Here is a 19,617-nt window from a genome sequence, read left to right as displayed (position 1 = left end):
AGCAGCTGCCTAAAGATGTTGTTAATGGGGTCACTCTTAAAGGTTACCCTCAAAACAATATGTGGTTCTTAAGAATACGAGCAAGTTCATAAGACTGTTGATTTAAAAGGAAAACTTCTTAATTGTTTTCTTAAGTTACAAGATTAAATCATCATACTTTCTTCATGAGAAACAATTTGGGACTCTTGTCTTCTCTGAAAGTAACACATCCACATTGCCTTTGAAATTACAGATCATAATAGGCCTCTGTTATCTGAACACAAATCTCAAGAGCTGCTCGCCTTACACGCACACATTCAACATTAGAGTTATCACTCCCTATAATCCACAAGAACCTTTAGGCCTTGTATCCTCCCACTGACTCCCTTTGCACCTCATCTACCCTGTGCTAACACAAACCTCCTCTTATGTGGCTTCCCCTTTCCCTCAGCACAGGATCCACATCACTGAGAGGGTAGCCGCCATGGAAGGCCTTTTTCCACTTCTGCAGCCCCGTTCGGCCAAGATTTATTAGACACTTCGACCAAAATGTAATTTTCACCATGTTGGTTTTTTTGAGCAAGGGGAGTGGGGAAGGGGTTTTTGGTGCTTTGAGAGTCATGTCTGTTCAGCTGGACTGGTAGGACAGCTCACTCCAACACCAATACCCCAAACCCACAGAGACAGCTAAGTGATTTATTGGCCTCTTTTTATTGAGGGGGCTTGCGAGAGAATGAGAGAGAAGCATAAGTAAGAATAACAGTGTAATTGAGCCCATCTGCAATGTTGCAAAGAGCAAAGGTAACATAGGTGGAGGTATTTTAATGGGTTTAGGTTTCAATGGAGAATTATGGAAAAAAATAAACAACTTTTGTTGCCTAACAGGATTTCCTGCAGCTTATCAGTGCACATTCCTTGATTTCTTTAGTAAAGTTATTAGCTTGGATGTGATACTTTTATTAAAGCATCTTTAAAATATGTGTTTTTCATTACAAGAAAATATCCGTTTATTTCTCTGTACCTTTGTGCTACTACCATGCTGGAGTTTATCTTCTGGAAAAAGTAAGTATGATACGTTTGCTTTATCGTGACATGTTATAATTCAAACTCTGTGATTTTTTTTCTTTGTATTAATCCAAGTTTAAAAACGTTGCCAAGAGACAAACTTTGTAGCCTAATCTTGGCACATTTCCATACCAGATAATGGTTTCCATGAACAAGGCCTTGGTGTAAGAGACAGACACTCTGAACTCTGTAGAAAAGAACAGTCCTCACCATTGTAGGGTAAGTAAATGTACCTTATAAAACCCAGGAAATTACATGGAATATAAGTGATGTACCATTCTGTGGTTGCACTCAGGAGACACGCAGACTTCAAGGAGACAGCTCACAGAGATCACAGCCAGTGAATCATAACATTTCAAAGAAAGGCAGGATAGACAGATGGAGGAAGAATGAAAGAGATGGAACAAGACGAAATGGGACAGACTAAGTGACTGACAGATAGATAAAGGAAAATTAGACAGTCAGGGGGGAAAGAAGTAGAGTGAGAAGCAAAGGGAAGGTGAGAGGGCTGAGATAAAAATCACACCCTGAATCTCCTTTCCTTTACCAATACAGATGTCTATAGTGAATAAATAATGAAGGATAACAGTTTCACAACAACATGTTAGACTGCCAGTGGACTGGCAAACTAACATGGGGCTCTGACTTCTTCTATGTGTTCTCTGGCTAGGACTTAGGTGCCCTCTGCCCCAAGAGAACCTTTCAGACCCGTAACTTCACATCTCCCTGAAAATCAAGCCCAAAAGGATAGGCCTGGCAAACACATAGGGATGTGTGACTCTTGGTGGCTGAGTTACGTGTGTCACACTACTCTGAGAAGTTGCGTCCCTCCCTCATGACTGTCCAGGCTAAATATATGCATTTCAGCAGCCACTGACACAGTGCCTTATTCTCACCGGGTCTCAAAATTAGGTAAATACATTATTTAGTCATTATTTATTTAACAAAAAACAAGCCAAAATGCAAAAGCAGTAAGTGAAAAAAATAAGTACACGCTATGATTCAGTAGCTTACAGAACCAGATGCAAAAACTTCAAGAACTTAAAGTAATCTTTTTTTTACTATGACTTTAGGCTCCATATCTTTGTGGGGGAATTTTGGTCTACTCTTCTTTACAATGTTACTTAAGATCTTTGAGGTTTGTAGGTTTATATACAACTCTTTTAGGGTCCTGCCACAGGATTTCAACTGGCTTGAGGTCTGGACTTTGACTTGACCATTGGAAAACCTTGATTATTTTCTTCTTCTTTTTTTTTAGCCATTCTGTTTCAGATTTGCTGGTGCTCGTTGCCCACCTCTCAATTTTAAATACACTTAGTCATTGAGGGCTAGCAGGAGGGACTATGCGCTTACCTGCTGCTCCTTGGCAGGTAGCTCCATGCCCTCCTGGGTTTTAATTGCACCTTAGAACACATATGCATCAACACTACAATGAGCGGGTGGAGGGAGGTTTGGAGTCTTCTCCCACCCCCATTCTCTGCGGCCTGCTGGAGCGGGAGGGCTAGTAGGAGGAGTTGGCCGTCCGACTGCGGTCTGGGGTGTGGGGCCTCCCTGCTGCTGCGGAGTCGGGGTGGTCTGCCTCTCCCCACCGCAGGGAAAAGGGTAACACCACCTGGGTCTGGGTGCAATTCCCCCCTCCAGGGGCAAGGGTACCTAGACCCGGTTTGTAGAGTACGCTTGGGGAGTGTGATTGTGTGTACAGCGTCTCTTTATGTCTGTCTCCACGTTGGTTGAGTGTGGAGTGAGTGCATATGAGAGCATGAGGGTGGGAATGGATGTTTGTGTCTGTGTGTGCCTGTATGTCTGTGTCTATATGTCAGGTTGGGTATCAGACGCCACCTCTCTGGGGACACCTCAGGCCCTCCAAGGTTTGGAGGCCTATCTCCACCCACCACCACTTCCCCTGCCGGTGGCGGACTCCCTCAGGTGTCGGTGTGTTGGTGGTTCTTTGTGTCTGGGGGTGGGCGTCCGGGTACACACCGGCTCACTCCTTGGCGGCCGCTTGTCGGGGCCTGGGGCCTGGGGCTCGCTCGGGCCCCTTTGGAGGTGGGGTGCCCCCGGCCTCTCGGCCTGGGGCTCGGTCACTCAGGCACAGCTGGGGGCCGGCGGAGCTCACGGGCGCGTCACTGCAACTCCCCCTGACTTCTGCTCCGCGGCTGCTGGGCGAGCCCTCATCTGGGACTCTCCTCAGCTCTTACTGGAACAGTGGCGCGGCTGCCCCTCTGTTGGTCTTCCATGGTCTCTTGTGTTCTGGGGGCCTCTGGATGTCTGGAGTTTTGATCTCCTCCATACCCGCTTCACACCCTGGAGGACGGGGCTGTGGCCCCCCCACACTCCCTAGCAGATCATTACATGGAGAAACCTTTGGAATGCAAGCATGCTGATCCACACAGGTATGCACACATGGGTATTCACAGACGCGGACTAAAGCTTTCTTGGCTGCTGCCTCAAAGCACACTGTGCGCTGTCTATCTTGCGTGCTGCACAATATCGTTTATTATTTAGTAAATATTGATATCTATGACTAGCTAGTTTATTGTGATGGTGCTTTGTTTTCTCTATTATTATGTTACTCTTTGTTGTTTGCTGTCTCCTCTGTTTGTTTTTTTTGTTTGTTTGTTTTTTTTTCTCCATACAGGTGACCCAGGAGTTCTTTTTTTTTTTTTCTCTCTCTCTTCCCCCCCCTTCTCACCGTCTCTTCTCCCCTTTGGTTTTCTTTCTTTCTCTCCCCCTCTTTCTCTCATTCATTCCCCCTGTCCTATTTATTTAAAAAAAAAAAAAAAAAAAAATGACAAAGGATGAACTGAAGCTCTGCCATCACGTAATGTCGCATACTGCTGTTTCTGATGTCATTTAAAAAAAAAAAAAAAAAAAAAAAAAAGATTTGCTGGTGCTCTTGGGGCAGAAATTAGCTTCCTCCAAAGGGTCCCTGGCCTCTTCCTTAGAGATAGGGTGAGAAGTTTAGTCATCTGGGAGGGGCTCAGAGTAGAGCCACTGTTCCTCCACATCGAAAGGAGCCTCCTCAATATCTAACAGAACAGTTTGCACTTGCATCAAAAGCCTACTGATTCTCTTTCAGCTTCCTTGCATCGATTTTAATTGCCATGCTTTTTTAATGAGAAACATAAATGCTGTATAAAACCTATGTATACATTGTATTATGTTGTTAGGTAACTTTCTCCCTCACTGGATCCATTCATTTTTGACCCACAAGCTTGCACTGTTCTTGGCAGAATGCTAGATACTGATGTGGATACTGATGGAAAGGAATGAAATTTAAAAGACTCTGTTCGAACCCTAACCTACTTCTCCTGTCAACACCACTTCACTCAGTGTCACTAGGTTTTTTTTGTAAACAGTAGCATTTAAGAAACATTAGGTTTGCCATACATCCCTTTAAAGCTTGTGGAATAACTTGGAAACTTGTTCAGAAGGAAAGGAACTACAAACACACACACATGAATACAATAACACTGAAACACACACAACCTTAAAAATACATATACACTCCTGCAGACCCTTCTGCGTCTTCCTCTCTGTGCAAACTCAATCAAATGATTTTCTGAATAGCAATAAAGCAGTCTTTATTTTGCTTGGCTGGACATCCATCCCGCACCCCCTTGCGCCACCCCCCCCCCCCCCCCACACACACACACACACACACACACACACACACACACACACACCCAGCCCTCCAACTGCACCACAGCAGGATCAGTTTTCCCCCCAGAATCCCACTGAAGCGCTGCCATGTCGGCTGGAGACAATCAGCTGAAATGCTCCTTAGATATTCCTGCCCCTTTTCGAAAGCCCCAAATTCAATTTATGGACACATTTATTACCATGTCTGTCAGTGCCTAAAAGGGAGTTTCATAATCAGGAGCACACATCTGATCTGGTCACAGCAGGCTGCCTCACTTGGCCAATATGCACTCTATTACACGGTCAGAGCCAGCCATACCACAGAGGAAAAGGAAAACATGAGCAAACAAAAGACCAGGTAGTTAGACATGGGATAAAGTCCCTTAGATGTAGCATTTTCTTAAAGCAGATCTGATTTAAGAGCAGGGCCATAGGGAGAATTCAGTTAACCCAGTACTGGAGTAGGGCCCTTGACCATGTGATGAGTGATCACATGTCACCCTCCCAAAAGTACAAAGTATTCCCACAGTGCACTTCCTCTTTCTGATGTTATTGAAGACATAAATGGGATGTTTTTGTTGTCAAATGATGTTTCTGTCAGTCTCTAAGTAGGACAGGGCTCGAAAACATAAAGGGCATCTTTGATATTTTGAACAAGTTTTCATCATGTTGTGGTCTTGTCCCTTACAGCAATAGTTTCCATTGTTTGTCATAATTTCTCAAAGTTGCCAAAGCCTACATGAAATCCACTTTTTAACTCAAATAAAGTAGACAGAGAGTGGCTTGTTAGGGCCAGCTATAACAACATTGAGGCCTGAACGATTTACTATCCCTGCTCTGCTTGTGAAACATAGATTCTAATGAGTGCTCTGCAGGCAGCGCGTCACTCAACTCTGGAACATGGGGGCATGGACTGGACCAAGACCCAGTGATTAAGAGCTTTAGTCTGCTGTGGTGTGTCTATGAGACTCACACACCACAGACCGCAGACTCCAATCAGTGGTTCTTGGTCCAGTGGTTGGACAGAGTGTCAGTGATGTCTTAGAGCCACTGTTCACACAAACTTCTGTCCGGGCAGGCTGATTACCCCTAGAGAGATGCACACCTCAAGCCTGGGCCATAAATCAGTACTTGCTCACAAAGGTTCGCCTAAACTCTTGCCAGTGCCCGATGCAGTAAAAACAAGAAAAAGTGGCTAAGCTCCCCCTAGAGGCCAGAACTAGAAGGTGATTCCGTTAAGGAAATGAAGCGTGTCCTTCATTAGCCGAAAGATCACATTTTACCACAGGAGCAACGCATTTACTAGTGCTGGGGGCTCTGTGAAATCTCAACGAAAAGGATTCTCTTGTTTCCCTTCCAGCGTAATTAGGGAGGCTATCACCTGACACTCACGCAGGTAATGTCCTGGAGTGGAGCCAGGACCAAATTTCATCATGGTCAGCTTCACTGTGTCACCCGTGGAAAATATGTGCAGAAACTGAAAACTGCATTTTCAGAATTGCCTTCTTGTCCCTTGTGTTGGTTTTGGATGAGGTCTCTTGGCTGGAGCTTAAGGGTTCCTGGAGCCTGTGCCAGGGCCCTTAAAAAACCAGTAACTGATATCTCCTTTCCCCCCCACATGGCCTGAAATGTTCAGTTATTAAAATTGGAGCAAATCCCACTGGAATGTTTTACAAGTTTACTAGGTGTACGTCAAGGTGAGAGACAACACTAGTGAATTATAGGTTAGATTTGGACCTGGGGAATTGGGTCTAGAGGCAGACGGAAAGAAAGACAGACATGGGAGGTATTACTGTAGGTGACAGGTTTGGCTACCAGGCTATAAATCTACCCCCCCCCCCCCACACACACACACACACACACACACACACACACACACCCAGCATGTTGTACAGAAACCGCAGTGCCCCCTACTGTTAAAATCCACACATGTCAAACTTTATTGGCCCTGATAGTAAATGCCAGAATGATAAATAAAACAGTATCAAGAGTCCTGCTGTGGGGAGTTTAGTATGAAAGATCAATGAGTGGCTGTCTACAGGGAGTAGGCTAAAAGCATCCGTGCCATCTGCAGAAGCAGTGGGTTGACATGGCACACTAATCTCTTCTGGTTTGTGTGTTTGGGGTCCAGGACATCCAACAGGCTCAGTGACAGCTGCACATAGAAGCAAATCTGAACCATGCTTGCAAACAGAGCAACTGCAAACTGATGACAAACGCTTTGTTTGGGGAAACGATTTTTTTTCTTCTCTTGCCTGTTTTAGTGGGATCACAAGTCTGGATGTACTAATGGGAGAAAAAGAGCACCAATTAGAGATGTAGACCATGCTGGCCTCGGTTATTTCCAAACCACTTAAAATGTGTAATAAATGATCAAATGAGACAACCTCTTTTTAAGCTCACAGTCAGATTTTGTTTTCCTCAAAAGGACATTGGCTCTAATAACAGAGCAGGCTTTCGATTTAGCTCTCAGTAACAGACAAGTGGGCTGCAGACATAAAACTTATTCTGGTTGTGGTAGTTAATCAGAGCTGGAGCTGTTGGTGGATCCCCCTTTTTTAGCATGAGGCTGCTGGTTTTGTGATGTGGGTAGAAGCTAATAGAAAAAGCATTTTGATCCCTGAAAATGTCCACTTTTACAGTATGCTTTGTAAACCAAAATAGAACACTTGAATAGCTCTCACTTGTGAATTGAAAAAAAAAAAAGAAGTGGTTATGACAAAACTGATGATATGTAATCATTTTTGATTACATATGAAAAATGCAGTGGGGTTGTATGCACGTGGCTGACAAATTCACAGAGCACATTGCAGCTACCCAGGGTGCTTCTTGCATAGAAGTGCAAAGAAGACAAAAGTTAGAAAGATGCCTCAAAGCTTTGGCAAAATTGCTGTGTTAGAATGAAATCATTGCCTGCTTCTACATTTGGTGCTTTGATAATAGCTAGATCTGAAAATTCAGATTACCTATTGGCACTATGATTTAAAATAAATTTCCTGTGCCCACAATATGATGGAATAATGGATCTTCTTCAATAGACCCTGTGCACGAGAAAATGCTAACTTCCTGGTTTGAGACCAGATGTGGGGTTGTACATTTCCGGTAGCTTTACTTTGCGGTCAATCGCTACTGCGAAGATATACTCCAAAATCATGTCCAAAACTCGAAAACGGAAAGATCGCGTTAAGTTACAAGGGTTCAAAGGGTTCAAGGTTCTTTATTTGTCACATGCATAGTTATACAAGTATAACACACAGTGAAATGTAGCCTGACACGCTCCTCGACATGTGCAAAAAAAGAGCAGAAGGTGGGAACACTCACCACTGTTGTATCATAAAAAATCTAATGATCAGTTTTGACGTTTAAAGAGTTTAGATCGATCAGTTGTTTACATCACTCAACACAAGCAGAACTGCATTACAGAATCGGAAGACACGTCGTCCACATTCAGAAGCACATCTCTGTATAGTGACAGTTATTATGATTTAAACAGGAAAATGCTCAGCATTCAAACTACAGGTGAAGAATAGTCAAACCAGATGTTTCCCCGTTATGTCGATATCAGCTAGTCAAGTACACACCTACACAGCATGTTAACAAACCACGAAAAAAAAGCCACACAAAAAATGAATGATTGCTGGTAAGGGTTTCTATACATTAGTATTTACGAAAGGTATGTTGTGACTTACCTTCAAAATTACAGTGGTCCCTCGCTATAACGCGGTTCACCTTTCACCTCGCTGTTTCGCAGATTTTTAGTGCAAGTTTGCATGCTTTTTTTTATGTCACATTGTCCTGTACGGTACAGAATCGCTGCATCGATCGCTAGCAGTGTGACTCTGAAGTGCAGTGCTGTATGTCCACGAAATGTTTTGCACCGTCAAAAAATAAAAAAATATAAGTAGTTGGCTACTTGATTTCACCTATCGCTGGTTATTTTTAGAACATAACACCCGTGATAAACGAGGGCCAGCTGTTTACAGATACTGAGAAATATAACATTTGAATCCCTTTTCTCTTTTGCTCTGAGGCGGGGGGAATATCGACAAGTCGATGAACGTCATTTACAGATATATTGGGTAAATGCCCAAGACATCTATAGAAATGTAAATCGCCGCTTGATTCATTCATTTGCTTAACTTGTTTTGGACCGTAAACAGGGCGCGAATAGGACACCGGAAACAAAGCTCCCCACAGGAGTTTCCGCACCGGAAGAAGCATATGCTAACGTGCACATAGTCTATTGACATTTTCTCAAGACCTCACCATCAGTTCCCCTCCTGATTTTGAAATGCTGTGACCAAAGTCTATATAGCAGACAAGGAGCCGCATATGCAAGTAGTGCACATATGCTGGAAAGTTTGTATGGGTGACTTCTATGGTAAAGTCAACCATAGAGCTCTGCGGGGCTGTAAAACCAGACCTTGCCCACTTATGTGCACATCCACAAAGACTCCTGTAACAATAGATAACATGCAGACATTGCTCCAAAGAACTCCTTTTTGTTGACTGGCTTTGGCTTTATATGACTAGTAGTTTTAATCACTGGAATCCTGTAATTAGATTTGTAAGTCAGAAAAGCATTTTCTAGAGTGGGGCAGCAAAAGTCTTGATTTTAGTTTTATTTAAATGACTCTAAATGACTGGCATTGTTTAAAGGAATTCATAGTGATGCCAAAATTTACATTGACTTTATGGTTTGCCTCATGGTCTGCTGGTCTCCACAATGGAAACTCAAAGTGCAAGGCAAATTCCTACATGTACAAAAACAAGTGCATGCATCAATCAGTAGCTGCAAACAGTTTAAACTCGATCAAAAAATGCTGTGGGCACATGCTGAAAGATCATGTTGAGATTGTACCCAGTTTAATGTAAGGCTGAAAACATATATTTCCAGTAGGAAAAAACTCATTTGATAATGATACTTTGAGGCTTTTGGAATCATAATAAGTGACAAAAGATATGTGGGATTCCAATGAAATTCCACATATCATAACTCTCACAACTCTGCTCTGCATGAATCACACACCCACTCCTCAGTCCTAATGGGATCCATCCTAAGGAGAAGCACATGGTTCTGTTTTCTCCGTTCCAGATCAGCCAATTCATGTGTTACCAAACAGAAGACGTCACCACCACAGATCACTTTACAGGGATCACAGGGACATCTGTTAGGAAAATGAAAAAACAAAACTGAACCAGGTTTTTACATGTTCACTGGAATTCAATTAAAATGTGATTAGTGGGAGTATTAGGAGGGCAGTCTGGTCCACTATTACATGTTTGGTTGCCATTACCCACTGGCGTGGTCAGGTTACTGTGGGGATTACCCCTAACAGGATGACCCCTGACCTCTAGACAGGTGCCTGTGGGAAGGATAGGAGAGAGTTCATGTCACCATACCAAGTGGGATTCAAGGGCCTAATGGCTGACAGAGATTCCCCATACCACTCCAGAGGAATTTCCACTTTGTAATGACACATGAAAGCATGTGCATAGTCCAAATGCATGTATGGGAATTACCAAAACTTTTTTTTTTGTAAGTATCAGCTTTTTGAATTTGATACAAATTTCTCTTTGAATATTTCATTGTTTACAGCTATTAAAACTCTATTTAAAACTTTTGAATATGTATTTAACTTTACAGGTTGTTGTGCTCTTTAATATATGCGCTAAACACAAGGACCAAGATAGTGTTTCAATTAAATTTCGATTCAGTTTTATTATAGAGCACCAAATCACAACAGCAGCCACCTCAAGGCACATTAATATCATTCTTTGGTATCATTCATCAACAACTTAACTTTGTTTAGGGCTTTTATATAAGTCAGCTTTGTTCTTGTCTGGAACATAATTTACAAGCAACATTTCTGGCCAGTATGACTAATAAAACATGTGTAAACAATACATCGATGTCTACTGAAAACTAAATTTATTGATCCTAAACATATTGGTCATGTGATCATGATTGCAACCCAGCTGGAACCATTTTTGTGTATTTCTGCATCCAGAGTTTACACAAGGTATAGCTCGAGCACAAGCAGCTGTTCTGTCACTATATATTATGGTAGTTACTGTACACAACTGTGTGTACAGACAGAAGTCTGAAAAAAATGCCTTGATTGTAATATCCTCCATGACCAGAATGAAAAGAGCCTGTGTTGTGCATAAGTTGTTAACCAAAAATCTGTTACATGATTAAACTGATGGTGTACAAACAGGACTCTTTCAAAGAGAGAAGCCATAAAAAAATCACCAGCTGTTTCCATTCTATGCTGTTTACCATGGTTTTCCCCACCAGACTAAATAGTTTGTCTTCACCATGCGCTACATAGCCACCCCAACCCCAAGACCTCTACTTAAGCAGCATGTGGAATAAACAGCTTTCCTCTGAGGGCCCTAGAGCTGAACTGGTGGTGTATTTGTGAAGCTCAGGAAAAGGTGAGTGGAGGTCTTATTGGATGAGCTGTTATCACAGTGCAACACAGCCCAGAAACTGGAACCCTTCTTGTTTTTACTTTATTTTTTTTACATCTTCTGTTGCAACATTGCTGGATAATCGGAATGGTCCACTTTCAATGCTTGGCTGAGCTCACATTACAAAATTATGTAAAGACACAGGGAAAGGAGTAGACACTGTTTTGATCCTAATTCACAAGATTTGGTTCAAGCCTTGAGGTGGAATATACATGGAAGCATTTCCAAATAAGCATCATTGCCACTAGCTCTTCGCTGAGGCCATTCACATGGGAGCATGCATGACATCTCTGAAAACACACAGTGAGAAATGTAGCTGTGGAAGTGTAGAAAAACAAAGTCAATCTGTACTTTCCAGCAGTTTGGAGATGCTTGCAAAGGATGGCAAATACGCCGTGGCAAATACACAGGAGCGAAATTCCTTCATTTAAGGATCATGACCTGTTCTCATAAGTGCATTATCTCCGCAAGAAAGCCTCTGTGCTGCAGAATCAATTAAAAAGAATGAGACAGAATGGAAGGATTAAAAAAACAACTGCAAGTGCACAGCTGATAAGAGTGTTTGAAATCCTAATTTATCAGATAAAATGATTATCCTCGAAAGTAGTTTATGTTGCCATTAAAAACAATGCTGCCAGATTATGGGTGTTTTAAAGTTTACAGTTTAATGCCATACCTTATTGATTGCCACAGATGCTCCCAACTTATTCCCCATGCTAAATTAAAAAAAGAATTCTGGAAAGTGCATTTATTCTAGATGGTATGTAGTTTTTGTTGACTGACAAACTTGATATTTGTGTGTATGTTGCTTTTGTTATTCCCTTTGTTCCATGCACTGGTGGCTCAAAGCTGTGCAGTATCAAGGACAATAATTGTAGAGGATTATTTGAATGAGTGAAACTGCAAAGCAATCATCCTTAGCTCCCTTCAAAGGAAGTGAAATATCCTTATAATAAGAGGCAGATTATGTTTTAGTCTTTATCAACAAAAACAGACACATTCAGGCTCAGCAGAAAATCTATATTCTCTGTACAGTACACAGTTTGATATCCCAGCCATCATGTCTTTTTAAATCCATTAATCACTTACTGACAAGGCAGCAAATGTAACTCCACACTAAAAGAGGCATCATAGATAAAGTCTCATCAGTCAGACTAGTGCTGTGCGACAGCCGATCACAGCTGAAAAGCATCACACAAAGTCTCAATACATGAGCAGCCTCTGTAATGTGTTCTAGAGATCAACAAGGCGCAATGCGCTTTCATTTTGGCAATTGACAGAAGTTGTACTGGACCATGACCATGCTCAGTCATGCAAGTTCAGAGTGACCATCAGCTGGGACTAGAGGAAAACAAGTAAACACAGGAGTTACAGGGAAGCTATTACCTATAGTGTTTGGAGATGATGTGATTTTACCCCAGCTGAGCAAACCTTTGATTAGATATCACTGTGCCTAACCCTAACCAGTATCACTCCTCACAAATGTGTCAAAAATATGTTCATTACTTTGCCTTAAGAAATGGGTTCCAGTACAATACAACCATGTTTTAATACAATCTCATTTGCGGACTGGTGGATTGGTACTATTTTTTAGACCATTCCAAAAAACATTTCCCTTTCTGGTACTTCATGATGGAAATATATAACTTTAAATTCTCTGTTCAAATCACTATAGGATGAGCCTCAAAGTAATCAAGGAAGTCTCCTGCCTTCTAAGAGTCCTGGGTTTGAAGCTCCTGGTCCACATTCCCCTGACCTAAAATAAACATCCGCTTTATTTGTAATGTACTTTACCTTTGAGAAAGAACACTGAATTTTAAACAGCCCTGATCCAAACATATACTTGATGACCTTGCAGCGCCAGCAAAAGCTTGCACTGATTTCCAACATTTACTCATGTGCATGGAGAATGAAAAAGACATTTAGACACACGTGCATAAATAATATTCAGAAAATAATAATCCTCATCGTCGTCATCATGCATACAGCATGTCTTTTATCCTGTTTTCCTTCTCTCGCCCAGACTGGTCGTGGCAGATGGCCGCCCCTCCCTCAGCCTGGTTCTGCCGGAGGTTTCTTCCTGTTAAAAGGGATTTTTGCCTTCCCACTGTCGCCAAAGTGCTTGCTCATAGGGGGCCATGTGATTGTAGGGTCTACCTTACAATATAAAGCGCCTTGAGGTGACTGATGTTGTGATTTTGCGCTGTATGAATTGAATTGAATTGGATTATCATCACTGCTATTTTTCAAAAACAGTTTTATGCTATAAAAGCATATATATATATATAAAAGCATATACAGCACAGACAAACAAAACCCAATGAGTAACTATGCATTTTTTATATTGGTGTGTGTTGGTATTGTGTTTGTCTTTTAACGTTCATCTTAGTTTGCCCACTTTTTGATTTACAATTGCATCACTGGATGTCAGGAAGCTGCTGTGGGCCAGGGAGGTGAGGGGTTGTTTTGATCTGAGGCACGGCTGACAGTCTCTTTATCTCCTCCTGTCAGACAGAATACTGTTTGATCTGCAGCTTCTCCATGTCTTCTGTCTCTGGTCAAATAACCTTAGCCAACTCATAGAATCTGCTTTTACTGTCCTACGACTTCCAGGTTTGCTGAAAGTGTGTAAGTTTTCTTGCTTAGAGTGTATGGTTTAAATTTACAATATAATATATACACGCATGGGAACAAATCTCTCCATATACACATGATTTCCTTTTATTAATTATGTTATGTTATCCGTGTATTGCAATTGGGTTACATATATGCTGGCATACACACAAATGGATTGATGGATAGATGAATAGGCAGGTGAACGAGAGAGAGAGAGAGAGAGAGAGAGAGAGAGAGAGAGAGAGAGAGAGATCCTGTGGTTAAAGTTTGAAGTTTGGCCGTGGCCTTTGTTATACAAGCAGCCAGCAGTGAACTGAATATGTTTAACTTCCTCTTTTCAACTCCATCTCCTGCTCTTTTGCAGGACGTGTGTCTTTTAGCAGCTCACATCACAGAACCATACAAACGGCAATTAAAACGGATGTGCAACACTAACTCTGCATGGGGAGAGAGAGAAGAGAGAGAAAGAAAAGAGAAATTGGAGGGGAGGGGAGTGAGAGAGACAGAAAGAAAGAAAGAGAGGAAGTATGTGAGGAAAAATGTACAGCACCACCTCTCCTTCAAAACCAGGACTGATACTGTGTCTATTGATCTTTATTACAATAGCAGCAAGCTGTAAAATGTTTGATGGTTTTGTACAGATCTTAGTCCCCCTCATTCATAATTACTGCTACACATGTAGAACCAAGGGCAACTTCAGAAGGGGCGCTGTTTGAAAAGCTGCTGCCAGACTGTAGGAATGATGGAAAATCTCAGCGGGGCCTCACGGTAGCTCCAAGCCCTAAGGCTATCATTCCTCCTGCCTAACACCTGCAGCAACTTAAGTTTTACAAAGATGAAATTATAGAGCAGATTTTAAATAAGAAATGAGACCAACCTTGTCCCTTTACCCACAAAGTAACTGCTTTATTTTGATTTATACTTTGTCTCTTTGGGTTTCTGAAAAAAGTCAGCATGCTCATTTTACAGAGAATCAAAATCTTATAGTTTGTGCAAAGTGACCTAAACTCTTTAATTTTAAGTCAGAAGTTAGCATTTGATCTTGACTACTTTGGATCTGAGTTGAAAGCAAGTATGGACTGTTTCTTTTTTCTTGTATTTCTTTGTTAGATGTACCTAGCTGCATTCAAAAGCACACCAAGAAGAACTAGGTATAACTTATTTTCCTGGAAAAGCAGTTTTGCTCTAGCCGAAACAAGCACTCTAAAGTCTTCATAACTTATTAGTCCAAGTCCTATTTTCCAGGACAATGTGCAGCAGCTCACTGGGACCCCCGGGCTGGTCCTGGCTCTTCATCTTCTTTCTCTGCTGAGATTTTAATTTGTTTTAAAAGTCAGAACAGAGAGCGAGAAGACAACAGGCCCAAGGAACATGTACTCCATGTTCTGTGTAGGGCAGCGCAATGAAGAAAGCAATTCCACAGGGAATGTGGATAATAAACACCAAGGATAAAATATTACCAAGATGGAGATAGGCAAAGGAGAGGACAGAGTTACAGACAGAGAACAGTGTCCTAGTAGGAAGATTGTTGCTTCCAGCAGTTGAGAACAGGAAGAACAGTCTTTAGCCTGGCACACCCTGAATAATGCATCAACCTTTCTCTAGCTGGGCATATACATGGGAGCACTGATTTTTGCCCTCTGGCGTTGTTGGAGATATGAATAATGGATAGGTTAAATGCTTGTGTTAAGAATGAATTAGTATAGGGTCTGTTCCATGGCTGTATTTATGCAATTATCTGATTCTGATGCTATCAAAGGAAACAAAGACAATATCATATTAAGATCCAGTGAAGGTCTGATCATACTGTGGTCCATGTACATCTAGAGGATCTTAGGATTACCCCAGGTGATATCAAGCTGTCCCAAAGTATCCCCACCAAAAGCTGGAACCTCTCATGTCAGCCTGCTGCCTGCCATTGATTAACATTTAACAACCAGGGAATACTTTGTCACTGAAAAGAAAAGCAAACTTTGAGGTCTTGAAAGCACAGTAGAGAAAGATGGTGTGAATGAGGAAAGAAGGGAGTTAAAGAAGAAAAAAGCAAAAAGAAAAGATAAAGAGAGATGCACACAGTACACAGGAAGCATTTTCACATAGCGCATCATGTATAACTCATGAAGCCCTGACAGAGCAGTGCACACATTCCCCATTCTCATTGGCTGCCTCCGACTGGCAGACTGCACAGGCCAGGGTGAACAAGTTGCTCCGTCTTTCTTTCTGTCTGTCTTTCTCTTCTTCCTGTCTCTCCAGGTTTTGGCACTGTTCTCCTGGGCTGGCGGGTATGAGGATATCAGCAGGCTATAAGAAGACAGGCAGCATGGGCTACACCCATGTCCAGTGCTGGAACTGAGCTGGGTCACCCTGCTGGTTGTGCTGGTGAAGCTGGCTGTCTGCTCTGTGCCCGTTGCTCCAGAGCAGTGCATTACAGTCGGCCTTGTGTTTAGACAGTCTGACAGATCTCAACCTGCACACCCCAAGAACCTGGGGAATCAGCGCTATACGCATATATCACCCCCAGCCAAGAGCTACATCCTCTCTCTCTCTGCTTGTCTGTTTTGTGGAGCTATCTGGATTTGTGACTCTTCATCCTTCCCCACTTGGAATCTCTTTCCTGACTTTCCCCTCTGCTTTACTCCCTCTCTCTTGCCTCCTTTTTTCTCCCCCGGTTCCCCTTCAACTCTGCTCTCTCTTATTCTCTCATGTTTCTCTCTCTGTCTCACCCTCCCTCTCCTTTTGAGATTCAATAAGAGCCCTGGAGGCAGGAGAGAGAAAACAAGGGGGTGTAAAAACATCTATGGTTTTATTTACAAAGGACCCAGGTATTGCCCGGCGTTAAATCCAGGGGAAATGATTTATTTTCCGCCCATGTGTGGCACTGATCCCCGAGGCGTAACTCAACAGTGGACCGGCTTCGTGCTTGCAATTTATGGTGGCTGCAGTGGCTCATAAAGGAAGAATGGATTAATCTGGAACACGACATAAACAATATGACTCTGACAGCCCTATTAAAACCTGTGCTACTCAGCATCAATTCGCTTTCACACGCTCTCTATCTGTCTCACTCTGGGTCTCCACAGCTAGCGCCTGTTATTAGAAGGCCAATTGGTAGCGCTGGAAAACTGACCAGAGCTCACAGCCTTGTTATTGTGATTCCCAGAGTATCAGATTCAGAACAGGGGGTGGGGGGTGGAGGGTGTTGAGCATCTACATATAGCAACCGGACCTTTTAACTGTTTAGCCTTTGGACATCATGGGGGATATCGGATGTACTGAGTCCAGAGTGGAGGATCCCACAGTGCTTGTTACTGCTGGGTCGAGAAGGCTTCCTGTATCAGCACTGGTGGCCTCTCATTTTCCATGAGCGGGGCTTCTTTTTGGGAATGTACTGCGCTCACTTATGTTGGCATGGACTTCTGTCTTTGGAGGTGTGCACAAATTCATAGGAAAACATGTTGTGCATGTGATACATGATATGGATTAGTAGATTCATATGTATACATGGACACACATACGTACACAAGTAGATGCCGTACACAGAGACGTAGTCAGCTGCTCCCTGATCCCCCTGGGAAGAAGTCACTCAACGTCTTCAATAACCCCCAATAACCGACACTCACGCACACAGCTATGTCATTTCCTTAGCTCCATCGCTGTCAGAAACAGGTGTATGCTAAGCCACACAGAAAACACCCACACAGAGACAGCATCCATCTAACCACAGAAGCTTTTAACACGTTTAAAAACAGCATTTCTAAGATAGCAACCTGCCTCTGAGCCTAAGCAAACGGAAAAAAAAAAACAAGAGACAGAGTTACTAATTTATGTCCAGCAAAGGATGAAAGCTTGAAAACATCAGGCAGGGAGAGAACAGCCCTGAAATTGAAATCAATAAGTTCATTAGACTGCAGAGCCCGTTCATGCTGCACCCTCAACTTCCCCTGCAGACAAACACAACAACACATGAAAAAAAGGGGGCGAAACAAGGCTTGACCTATGTCCACTAGCCAAGCATTCCATTTATTTAGCCCTTATCACAAGCCTGATCTGAAGAGGCAGCTACACAGTGATAATGCCTCGGGATAATAGCAAGACCAGACAGGGCCTGACCAAAGAATGACAGCCAGAAGAAAAAAGAAAGTGAAATAAAGAAAAATGCATTTGGGATCTTCTTGACATTCATTCTCTTTTTTCTTTGTTTACAAACACACAATGCTGAAATATAAGGGGCTTGTAGGAAACTTTTTTTTTTCATGCTGCCTCCCTTTTTCAAGCCTGTAATTTAGTGGATCCCCATCAATAAGTGAGAGAACAGCTTTGTGGATGCTTGGCCTGACAGCTAACAAGAGCCTGGCTCTATCTGCAACAAACAGACAGAATAACAAGCACCGTTGTCTGTTTGCACACATTGAACAAACCATGAATACAGTTCATCATTCATGCAGTGGTACAGTACTGTCAAGCCCAAGCATACTGTACAGAGACGTGTGTGTACGGGGAAAATGCCAACGGAAAAGTTTTTGCCATCTGAGTGACCTGAATAGTGTTTCTACTTGTACAGTAATAATCTCCAGAGCTCTGCAGGGAAGTAAAGATCAGTGCAGCTGATGTCTTCCTCCACCTGAAACGGGGTCCATTATAGCTCCAGTCCATATCAGCAAGGCCCTGCAGCCTGTGTCACACTACTTCCTATTGCTGATTTATGGTTACAAGGCTCATGGGTGTTAGCACACTGCATATTCTCTCAGACATGTGCACACGCACACACTTCGGCACACACAAAATCAATGAGGCACAAATTGTTCATGACCTGAGCTCAACTTGCTTCACCAGAGGCCAAATTTGTCTTCAAGGGCGTCTTTATCGTGCTAAAAGACCCCTTTTCACCTGCAGATTAGGGTGCAAGACTAAATGGTCTGGCTAGACAGAGACCATATCTCTAGTCACACAAATGAAATACGAATGGACTTATATATATCTACAAAGGAAAAATCTTTATTTCAGCCCCTCTTATCCTAATACCTATGCTACTCTGTAAAACATTTCTTTAATACTTTTTCTTTTCTTTTCTTTTCTTTTTGTTAAATCAGAAAGACAAACTGTTCACCCTTTATCCGGAAGCTCTGGGAGTCACCATCCCAGGGGGCTTCTGGGAAAGCAAAAACACTGCTGCAGTTGGCAAGCTGCTGTTTGCCAAAGAGTTAAACAGAAGCCAAAATATTTGTTACGGACTCATTTCATTTCCTGGTAGACGCATCCAACACTGCAAGGCAAATGTGAGAACAAGCTTTTACATAGGAAAGCTCAAAGAGAACCAAGAGTCAAGCTTTTTTCCTTAACAGAAACAAGATCAGCTTTGGAGCTTTTGCAGAAAGCACGGTCACTTAACAAAATTGGAGTGACAAAGGAAGGCCCAGAATTTTCTTGATCTATTCACTTGATGAGTCAGCGTATCCATCAACAACCATCTGTGCAGAAATTAGAATAGACGTTAAATCTTCCTGTTGGAACTATACTGTATATAAATATACAATCTGAATGTAAAGCACACCGAAAGTTTTAATTCTCCGCACAGCCACCATACAACTAGCAGCCTTGCTTTTCCCAGGATGGAACGAAGATTCTGCATTTTCTGTTCCAGTTCTCTTGCCACGTGTACTGCTGAACTTTATTCAGTAGTATACTGACTACATAGGTGTGTGTCCAGAGGCGTTTCATAGCTTATCCATATTTAAGGTCTGGAACTCGCTGGCAGGGCTTAGCCCCGGGCGCACGAACAAGTCAGCCATATATATACAGGAGACAGGGCAGTCTTAGAAGCCACTGTTGACCATTTAT

The 19,617-nt window shown here is 42.5% G+C and overlaps 1 long non-coding RNA gene across 1 annotated transcript; it reads left to right on the top strand.

Moving 5' to 3' along the window:
* The first annotated feature begins 2,460 nt into the window (after positions 1-2,460).
* LOC146678279 (uncharacterized) lies at positions 2,461-3,840 on the top strand. The gene is made up of 2 exons (XR_014912250.1): positions 2,461-3,437; positions 3,683-3,840. It is a non-coding gene; the product is annotated as an uncharacterized LOC146678279 (long non-coding RNA).
* The last annotated feature ends 15,777 nt before the right edge of the window (positions 3,841-19,617 follow it).

The sequence above is a fragment of the Rhamphochromis longiceps genome, linkage group LG1 (assembly GCF_057381845.1).
Source record: "Rhamphochromis longiceps isolate RC_006_pf linkage group LG1, R_longiceps_female_GT1.1, whole genome shotgun sequence".
Classification (NCBI taxonomy): Eukaryota; Metazoa; Chordata; class Actinopteri; order Cichliformes; family Cichlidae; genus Rhamphochromis; species Rhamphochromis longiceps.
Note: the sequence above shows the minus strand (reverse complement) of the source record. Positions and strands in the feature narration are given on the sequence as shown.